Source organism: Oratosquilla oratoria, chromosome 7 (assembly GCF_046742065.1).
Source record: "Oratosquilla oratoria isolate Oo_2021 chromosome 7, ASM4674206v1, whole genome shotgun sequence".
Lineage (NCBI taxonomy): Eukaryota > Metazoa > Arthropoda > Malacostraca > Stomatopoda > Squillidae > Oratosquilla > Oratosquilla oratoria.
The window spans coordinates 39,233,967-39,245,448 of NC_134783.1; the positions used below are offsets into that span (position 1 = coordinate 39,233,967).

Consider the following 11,482-nt stretch of genomic DNA (forward strand, 5'->3'; position numbering starts at 1 on the left):
CAGACAATTTCTGCTAACAAGAGAAAGATATTTATTAAATTAAAATATACCACCCTAAAGACTGTGAAAGCTACTAGTGCAGTTGATTTCTACCAGATTTATCTTAGAGAAAAACCTGTGCCCCCCAAAAAATATATATACTGTATACACACACACACACACATATATATATATATATATATATATATATATATATATATATATATATATATATATATATAAAATAATAAAGTAGGAGCCTGTGTCTGTTTGTTCACGAACTCCTAGGGTTTTAAAGATAGATCCCCCACAACCATATATATTCTGATGCCCTATCACTCCATGTACTTGGATAATTATATTTCATTAAAAAAAAAGATTTTGGTTAGGGTTAAGGATTACAGTTAGGTGGTTTATGGTGTGGGAACACGCCACTACTGCAGTGTCCCCTGTCACGTAGCATTTTTGTGATATAAGAATTAATATGATTAAAAAAAAAACATTGTATGTGTCCATAAATATTATTTGTATTTGGGAAATTAATGTTGCCACAAACCATGATAGCTTTTGTAAGAAAGCATGTAAATGTAAAATGATTGTATAATTTCACCAAATGTTGAAATATTGGTTATTTTCATTTAATTTTAGTTCGGGCGGAAAGTGATTATTCACAAACTCCTTGGTTTTTTGCAGATAAACCCCTATAACCATATATATTCTGAAGATAAACGAGATACATTTCTTCACCTTTTAGCTGTAGACATTTGTTAATCTACACACATGCACATACACACGCACGCAAAAGATTGTGTACTTATGATATTTGTGCTTGTGTATGCATGTATTTTCAAACTACAAACTAGGGTTTCCCAACCTTCGGGGGGGGGGGGGCGCACACCTGGGAGGGGAAGTGTTTAAAGCTATATTTCAATTGAAAAAAATATCTTGGTTAGGATTAAGGGGTATGGTTAGATTAGGGATTATTCACGAACTCGCAGCAACGTGCGGGTAATTTGGCTAATATACATACATATATATATATATATATATATATATATACTGCCTACCTAGTCTTCTTCATATACTGTAACTGTAATATACAGGACTGGAGCTATGCTCAAGGGATTCTGCCTTTGTAATTCCATTTATCAAAATTTACTTTAAATTTCATCATGTTGAAATAACTGGGTTGTTTCTTTGGATTTATTCCACAAATTTATGCATCTATGTGTAAAACTGTATTTCCTAGCTTCCTTTACACATGCCGTTTATATATTTATTTTTCTCTCTATGTCCTCTTAATATTCTCTCATCATACAATGATTCTCCTCGTCAATTTTCTCCTCAAGTTTCACGGTTCTCAAGACAGCAATCAACTCACCCCTTTCTCTTCTCTCTTCCAGGCAAGATATGACATTTGTTGCCAGCTATTGTAATTATACACACACACACACACACACATACATATATATATATATATATACATATATATTTATTAAATTTTTCTACCACACCTTTGCCAATAAGGCAACTTTTATATTCTCCATTCGTCGTTAACTCCATCCATCGGGAAGAGGATTAAGGATGATCGGAGGTTAGACCAAACTTACACATACATACATACATACATACATATTCCTTTACATATGGAGACTACACCACTACTGCGTATTCCAATCTGAGGCGGATAAGATTCGTCAATATATATATATATATATATATATATATATATATATATATATATATATATATATATATATATATATATATATATATATATATATGATTAAGGATATTCTGAGGTTAGACCATCCCCTACACTCCTATAAGCAAACAGAGATTATCTTGTAAAGTCGGTTTGTAATTCTAAACTTTGAAAAAAGTATATTCTCTTTCTTTCTTGGTCACGTATGCATTTCACTAATACTATTCCTCCAACCGGCTAATACGAATCTTTAATAATTCTGCGCCTCCATATGATGAACATGCTGAAGTTCATCTTCACACTAACGCAGCGTTTCTCAACCTTTTTACCCTTGCGTATCCTTTACATTAAATTGCGTCTCAAAGAACTCCTGCGCAGAAAAAAACAACACATACACCATATCTTTCTCATTTCATTTTCATCGTAATAATAGGTTAGATAGGATAATGTCTATATTACATTATTACAATAACCAAGAATATGTCGTGCGTGTTTAATTATATTACGTATATGAAATTAAATAAAAAATCAAAGGTGCATTAGCTTATCTCACTTGTTCTCGCGAAACCCTTAGGGACCTTTTGCGGAACACTTAGGGACCTTTTGCGGAACCTTAGGGTTGCGGGGCACCCTGCTTGAAAAACGCTGCATTAACATAACACTCCTCCACAAACTCTCCCCCTCCCCCCCGGAAATTACATCATCTCGAAATGCACAAACCCGATACAATGCAAGAAAACGTCAAAACCAAATCAAGTTCACAGAAGTAATCAAACACTATATCCTGAGGCAGAGCAAAGAGCAAAATTAGTACGAGACGCAACCTTGGAATACTGTATACTGATGCCACAAACCTCGACACATTACAAATCATGAAAAATCTTTCCCCCGGTCACAACACTCGTGTGTGAACACTTCGCCACGAGTGACAAACCAGCCAGTCATAAGGTACGGACACCACCAACCTTGGCCTGTTCTGCCCGCTCCCAAAACGCACCCGTAACAATGGACCCTGATCGGCCATCGCCACTTGTCTGCATATCCCTCGTCACAACGAGCTTACTATCACGCGGTCATCTCCGGGGACCATACAGTCTGTCTGTCTCCCTCAATGGCCATGACACTCAAATCCTCCACACTCAACCCAAAAACCTAATTTCTTTTCGAAATTATAATCTTCAAGTTCTTCAGTCAATCCCTCAAGCCTCGTTTACACGGGGCAAGTTGAGAGGCAAGTCAAGCCTGCAAGTTACTTGCCGTGTGTAAACATCTGTTTGGCAAAGAAAAATGTGCAGCAGGTTGACCAGTTTTTTGTCAAGCAGATGTTTACACTGGGCAAGTAACTTGCACGCTAGACTTGCCTCTCAACTTGACCCGTGTAAACGAGGCTTTAAAGGCGTGATTTCGGTCGTTTTCTTAAGCACGCGCCAATGACGCCGCTTCCTACCTTTCCCCTCCCCCTTGAGGCCCCTAGGGAACGCGCGCTGTACTGCACAAAACGCCGCCAGGGACAGGTGTCCGTTACCAACAACTTGTTCCAGAACAATCGCGACGGGGCTCCCGCCTTCCATGCAGAGCACCTCGGCCATTTGTCACTGGAACAATCACGTACCACACACGTGGTGGCGTCGAGGTGCTCTTCAGACCACCTTAGGTCTTTGGGAGGCAGTTGCAAGGTCTTCCCATGGAGGGACACCTGTTTCATAACGCTTATCCTACCAATTTACATTTCTTCCACAGTATACACTTCCTTAAATTGGGTTTACTAGAATCTCATCAAGTACTTGATAATACTCTTATAGGTAAACCGTCGTAGTGTTTCCTTAAAAACCTCCTGTATAGACGAAAAAAAAAGTGGTATTTGTGTCCAAGTAAATAAACCCTGACAAAAAGTCTGCGTACGCCCGTGATATCTGGTAGATACTCACATTGTTATCTAAGCATTTCAGGAAATCGTCATTTATATTCATAGCACCAAAACACAACACATTCTGCTAAAAATATATACTTTTTCATATCAGTTACCATTTGGTGTAATTACATGAATGTAATACACTACACAACATTGAAATTAGGATGTATATATACATATAAATATACATATATATATATATGTATATATACATATAAATATATATATATATAATATACACACACACACACATATATATATATATATACACATCATATACACATATATTATATATATATATATATATACACGCACATATATACATGTACACACACACACACACATACACACACACACATACATATATATATATATATATATATATATATATATATATATATATATATATATATATATATATATCCAGCAAACCACCAAACTTTGTCTCATTCCAATTCCGTCTTCCCTGACCCAGTAGGAAGGTATGCAGGTTCTTCACCGAAGTTCTAAACGTGTCTATCCCCTTTTCGTTCTTGAGGTAGGGTCATAATAAACACGATCTACACATCGAGGACATCCGTCCAACCTCTTCAGGCGTCGCCGCGGACGTTACCTGCCCGCGACAAGGGGCCCCATGCACACACCTCCAGATCTGTTGTCTGTCACTCACTCTTTCGAGAATATCAACAAAACACACTTAAAGATCTATGCAACAGGTGTTCCTCGCCGCGGTGACAATAGGCTTCGTTTCCAATTTACCTGCACATGTTCGGTATACACAAGAAACATGGGGTACCTCAACATGAGCCCCACACAGTCTTTTTTTTTTTAACACACTAGAGTAAAAGTTTGCACGGTTACACAAGAGGACAAATTGACGCTGCCGAATACACATACACGACAATGTAATGACACGTACATGACTGCCTCCACAAGTGCCTGGACGACAAGACACAAGGCATAAACAAAAATGGCAGAGAACGACGCGAGTGAGAGGGAACGAGAGCGCGCACTACCCACGTCCTGCTTCACGACATACTAACACACACACACTAACACACAGCCACCACTCCCGGCCCAGCACACACGCACGTACGCACGCACGCATGCACATGACGTACAAACCAACACACTCGCACGCACATACACACACACACACACAGATAGACGTCACCTTCAATGAGTGGCTGTGGTAGAGATGGACGCCAATAATTGGTTTAAGGGCCATGCAATTGTGGGGGAGATTGAATGGGGATACAGGAAGTAATGGGACGATCTGACGATATAAACAAGACGACGTTTATTGGGGGATGTGGGACATTGCAAGGCAACCGGGCCAATCGCACCAACATAACCGTGGGTTTAAGATATTAGATCATCTCAAAGACGTTTCTGAACAATGACTGCAAAGACGTCTTGCAATGCAGGCTCACACATGTCCATAGGTCCGTGGGCGTGAGGGATTGCAACAGGTCGTGCAGTAGGAAAAACACGGAACGCGCGTCCCGCCCCACCACGGGCAAACGTGTCCCCATTCGGAGTAGAAGACTGAACCAATACGAGTGTTGGTGTAAATGATATTTTCTTACGCAAGGACGAAAATGTCAAGCACTTGTAAATGGGATTTAAGAAACCGTTCAGCGCACGCGCATATATAATGGTGTGTGTGTGTGTGTGTGTGTATTCACCTCCTCGGATCTGCTGCAGTCTCTGTCGAGACAGCCAGACACCACCCTACGGCAGTGAGCTCAGAGCTCCTTATTAGCCGATCTCTGGGTAGGTCTGAGACCACTCACACACCACACACCGGGACAGCAAGGTCACAACTCCTTGACTAACGTCCCGTACCTACTCGCTGCTAGGTGAACAGGGGCTACACGTGAAAGGAGACAAACCCAACTTATCTCCGCCCGACCGGGGAATCGAACCCCGGTTCTCTGGCTTGTGAGGCCAGTGCTTTACCAATCCGCCACCGAGCCGTGTGTGTGTGTGTGTGTGTGTGCGTGTGTACGTATAGAAGGATATTTAAAAAAAATGACGGAGTAACATACATGCATAGGTAAACGACACGAGTAAATTGCAAATGAAAAAAACACAAAACTAGCAAGATATCATTTAGCATGACACTGAACACGCAATCATTAATATATACAGACGATGCACAGACTTTGTCACAAGACCATATAAGGAAGAGAAAAATCCCAGATTCAAGACGAGCGTGCCAAGTAGCACGAAACCTGCGTTCGATTCTGGTATGGTGACGTCATTTACCCTGAAGTCCAAGCGCACTGGGCACAGGTGGTCTCTTTCGAAACTAAACGTCTCCTGGCGTAATCTCTTCATTTTCTTTTTCCATACATGCATTATAACAGGCTATCTCCCTTATAAGGGGGAAAAAGACTTTAGTATATATATATATATATATATATATATATATATATATATGTATAACAGTGTTGAAATTTATGAACAAATTGACAACAATGATCATCAATTCCCAGGAGTATTTTATTATCTGGATGAAACTCCAAACCTTTCCTTCTATTGGAAATCATTAAAATCAGAACTCTTCGACATTTTTAAAATGCATCAAACGCCTTGAAAATGTTACTGGTATTTAAAAAATTACTATATTTTGGAACTTAAGTGCTGTCCAGAGTGTGTGAGACAGGCCGTGTTTGTGACCTCAAACAAGGAGGGAAAGCCACAGCACCGTGTGGTACTGTGACTCCCCCCCCCCTTACAAGGGAGGTAGCAAAAAAATAAATAAAATAAAATAAAATAAATAAATAAATAAAAGAGAGAGAGCATATAAACCACTCCCACCCATTCCATCCCCTACATACTCCACTCCCCTCTATCCTCTTCCCTCCCTCTTATCTTGACACCTCCTGGATGACGGGTCATCCCTGCATCTTGTCCACTGCCCTGGGTCAGAATTTGGTTTGTAAAAAAGAATAAAAAATAAAGAGGACATAAGACGCGAAGGTCAACCAAATGAGCAATACTTCCATCATTCTGAGGATAACATTAACATCCAGACACCATGTGCGGTTACCCTCATTAAACAGGACTCCTTTGATAACCAGATAGTAGACACTATCCGCTTTCTGTACTAGAGAGAACTCTCTTCTTCAGTCTGCCGGAAGGCTATTTCATTGATCTCCGTGGGATCCCGTTGGTAATGTGTGTGGGGGGGAGGGGGGAGGTCACCCCTTCCGTACCGTGTGGTACTGTACTTTTCCCATATCTGCCTCCTGGCTATTTCATTTGTCCATGTTAGCAGAGCATGGCTATCCTACTGGGTTCCCCAATCCTATAGAGTGCCAGCCTACAAGCACTTCCGTCGTAGCAGCTGATAGTCTCTGCTCACAGGCTTACAAGTGCCGCTGTATAAGCAGGTTCGTGCCTACCTTGGGCACTCACCAGGAAGGGCAACGTACCCAGAAAAAAAATATTTATATATATATATATATATATATATATATATATATATATATATATACATACATATATATACACACACTGTATATACATCGCGCCATCTCGGCTAAGGTCACGTATACCACATGACACCTGGGTACAGTGTTACATGCTCACCCGTCACATATAGGGAGATATCTGACACATGGATGATGAATAGGATAACGATGACGATAACGATGATGATGATAATGATCATGATCATCGTAATGACGGCGACGAGTGGTAGTAGTAGTAGTAGTAGTAGTAGTAGTAGTAGTAGTAGTAGTGGAAGTAACAGCAGCAGTAGTTTCAACAATTAATCTCTTGAGCGAGACCAGCGGCCTGCAACTGCTAACGTTACTACTTGTACAATGGTAATGATAATAATAATAATAATAATAATAATAATAATAATGAAAAGAACGATAACAATAATAATAATAATAATAATAATAATAATAATTATTATTATTATAATATAATGTTGATAATAACAACAATAATGCTAACAATAATAACAACAAGCGATATATACTCGTATGTTAAAATAATCACTACCACCATCCAGGTACTCCAGTTTCAGTCCCCAATATACGTCTTACCCAATTTACTCCGTGACCGACTCGACAGGGCAAGATCGAAGTGGCAAGAAGAAAAAATGTGAACCACCCAGCGCCACAATAACTATTTGCCTCTGTGCTCCTCCCTCGTTACTGTGTCTGTGTGTGACAGTGACAGTCTGAGGCAGCGCGCAGACCTGATGAAACACGTGGTGCCAGATCGCAAAGAAGGGGGGAGGGGGGAAGGGGAGAGAGAGGAGGCGGGGGAGGCAGGAAGGAGGGTAGAGGGAAGTTAGTTGTTATGGAGTGTGTTTATCGGCGCTTCTATCCTTGTGGACAATCTCGCGCCGGAGGAGGAGGGGTGGGGAAGGGGGTGTTGTCACGCGAAGTGGAGCCAAGATGGCGGTTTGAAAAGTGAGGAACTTCACGTCAGGAGGCGCTGAGTAGCTGCGGCCGAAGCCGTCACCTTTGCCCTACGATGCTCTTTAGGTGACTGTCGGGACGGGTAACTGTCACTGCTGGGAATCGGAGAAAAGTGCGGGATTCGAACCCCCATATAAGCGAATACGAGACCAGCAGGCTTCCGATTACGTCACCGGCGCAGTAGGAGACAATATGATAAAACCTGAACACGACGAAAATGGTGGTGAATGATGTGGTGAGACTTTCGGTGGCTTATGGTGATAACTTGGTGCTGCCAAGGTGGTGGGGACTCCACCGTGGCTGTCACCAACGTTGGTGCAAGAACTGGGACAGACAGACACAAGTCACGTGGCAGGAAAAGGGAAGACTGCATATGGGGAGACATCAAGGCTAGGATGCTGATGATGAAATGGGAGGGGGGGAGGGGGAGGGGAGGAAGGAAAGGGGGAGATGGGAGACGCAAACAGAAAGTCGGAATAAAAACTTGCGCTACAAGCGACTGGGTGGGTGGCGGGGGAGGGGGGAAGAGGAGGAGGAGGAGATGGCACGAGAAATGGTCAAGCCGAGTATGGATGGGGGAGAGGAGTACGGAGGGGGGGAAGGAGGAGGGGGAGGAGGCTGAGGAGAAAGTGTTGAGAAGGTATAGGCGAACTACAAGTGTCTTTAAGGGGTATGGTGGGGGGGAGGGTAGCATAGCGGCCCAAAGCGAAATGAAAGTGAGAGCGAACAAGACTTTCAAAGGTCTAGAGAAAGGTGAAAGAGGACGATGCGGGAATGCGACGGGAGACTGGGAGAAAGGAAGAGAGGAGAGGGAAGGGAAAGAGAAAAAGAAATCCATAAAAGAAACGTCCTCTCACTCTCTCTCTTTATCGAGACGGTACTCTAATGTTCGAGATTCAGTTCCTGGTACATAAGCAGGCCGGAACCACGTCACACGGCTGGTCTGTACCACCTATACCCTCGTTACTATGCATGCTGAGTCTGTGGCGAAAATGAATTGCCTAATCGGTTACCACCGCGGGTCCAAGGGAAGTGCGGAGTCGGGATCATATCGTCCCCGAGGGAGTATTAAATTCACACACTCAAACACACACGCGCAAAAAAGAGAGAGGGAAGTGAGAGATAGAGAGAGAGAGAGCGACGGTGAGTGAGAGAGATAGAGAGGGGGAGTGAGTGAAAGAGAGAAAGAGTGAGAGGGGGAGTGAGAGAGAAAGAGTGAGAGGGGGAGTGAGTGAGAGAGAAACAGAAAAGTGGAGAGTGAGAGAAAGAGAGGGGGGAGTGAGAGAGAGAGAGAGAAAGAGAGAGAGAGAGAGGAGTGAGAGAGAGAGAGAGAGAGAGAGAGAGAGAGAGAGAGAGAGAGAGAGAGAGAGAGAGAGAGAGAGAGAGCTGAATAAATGCCAAGATTGTGGTAAGGAAATAAGGTAATGGATGATGATTGAAGGCTACAACGGGAGAATAGAATTATGAGGAGATACAAGGAAGGAAGGTGTCCAGACGGGAAGCGAGGGGCGAGGGAGGAGCGCATGGGAGCGGAGAAGACGCAGTGTGTGCGCGCGGACGGATCATGCAAGAAACAGAAACATGACACAAAAATAAAATTAAGTGAGAAGGGAGGGAGGGAGGGAGGAAGAGAGAGAAGGGAGGAAGGGGGAGGAGATAAAATACGCGAGAGGAGGGTGAGACGGCAAAAACAGACACGAAAGTTAATAGCGATAATATCAGACATAAGATAGAAAATCCTAAAAATACAGCGGTGGATTGCAAGGAAACGAGGAGTGCGAATAAAACAGTGAAGAAAAGTAACAAAGGATGTTGTTGCTGGCATGAGGGTACACCACACAACGTGAAAAGAAGAGAATGAAAAACTGTTGAACAAAGAAATGTTCATTTGCGAAATGCAAACATGGGAAGATTGAGGAAATAATAAAGCAGATACATATATAGATACTGGAGAGAGAGAGAGATAGAGAGAGAGAGAAAGCCTCAGACAGAAGGGGAAAACTGTATGCAAGGAGAGAGTGAGTGAGTGAGAGAGAGAGAGAGAGAGAGAGAGAGAGAGAAAGCCTCAGACAGAAGGGGAAGCGAAGCTGTGTGCAAGGAGGGAGAGAGAGAGAGAGAGAGAGATAGAAAGCCTCAGACAGAAGGGGAAGCGAAGCTGTGTGCAAGGAGAGAGAGAGAGAGAGAGAGAGAGAGAGAGAGAGAGAGAGAGAGAGATAGAAAGCCTCAGACAGAAGGGGAAGCGAAGCTGTGTGCAAGGAGATAGATAGATAGATAGACAGAGAGAGAGAGAGAGAGAGAGAGAGAGAGAGAGAGAGAGAGAGAGAGAGAGAGAGAGAGAGAGAGAGAGAGAGAGAGAGAGAGAGAGAGAGAGAGAGAGAGAGAGAGAGAGAGAGAGCGTGGTGGGGATGTGGGCCGGGAGAGGGAGGGAGGGGGGGGAGCGTTCTACTCCTCACCTACGCCGTTGTCGACCTGTCGACAAACTCGGGTTATATTTTCACTTTCGTGTCGTCGGAAGTAGGCCGCCGCCGCCATCGGAACGACCCAAATTTTCTTCTTCTTGAGTCCTTTCCCTTTCTCCTGCTCATCGACAGCACCACCACCTCCTCCGCCACCGCCTCTGTCGTCCAGGAAAGATGTGCGTCTGCATCGAACAGACGAACACCACCCGCCTCCGACGACTCGAGTGCACTTGCAATTTTAAACGGAGGAACGTCTGCTTCGCTCGCATGTATACAACGAAGAAGTCATTAGGTAAGGACTCGTGGCTGGTATTCATAGTGACATGCATAGGGAAAAAGGCGACACAAAATACCCTCCTTTCCTAACCTTCTCCTTCGAGAAGTGTCTCCATTTCCTTGTTCTTCTCAACATCAGTGCATAAATGGAGACGGAGTCCTAGCCACGACAAAAATAAATGTACAATTGTATTCATCTACATTAAAAATGACGGGGGTGGAGGGGGAAGAAACCTGCCATATTTAGATAACTAATATTTACTGCTGTTCCCCTTCCTCAGCCCAGACAAATCCCCACCGTAACGCCTGGATAAATTCACGCCAACCACGGTATGGCAATACACCTCACCTTTATCCGCCTTACTGCACAGTTGCAAGACACCGCCACGAGCGACGATTAGCCCTGCATACATCTTGCACCTGTACCGCTCCGCCAAAACCAAATGACGAATGAAAGAGATCCCATGCAGTTCCACGCACGTGCGAAACTGCCAAACCTATCACAATTAAACGGACTAAATACAATTATACTTATAACCACTTCAACGGCAACATCTTCGTAGCCACCTGTTATAATGACGCCTTGACAGATCCAGATGCACGATAATTCCTCGAACGAAACTTCTTATCAACTCTTCCCCTTCCCACCAACTCAACTGATTTCTCCCTCTTCGCTCTTCTCCTTTTTCCAACCGCAGCACGT

The 11,482-nt window shown here is 43.2% G+C and overlaps 1 protein-coding gene across 7 annotated transcripts in view; it reads right to left on the reverse strand.

The window, feature by feature from the left end:
* LOC143027078 (retinoic acid receptor RXR-alpha-B-like) overlaps positions 1-4,639 on the reverse strand; it is a 108,781-nt gene extending 104,142 nt beyond the window's left edge. For all 7 annotated transcript variants that reach the window (XM_076188019.1, XM_076188017.1, XM_076188016.1 and 4 more), the window contains exon 1: positions 4,516-4,639. The gene's annotated coding sequence lies outside the window, so the exon portion shown is untranslated. The remainder of the gene's footprint in view (positions 1-4,515) is intronic.
* Between the last annotated feature and the right edge of the window lie 6,843 nt (positions 4,640-11,482).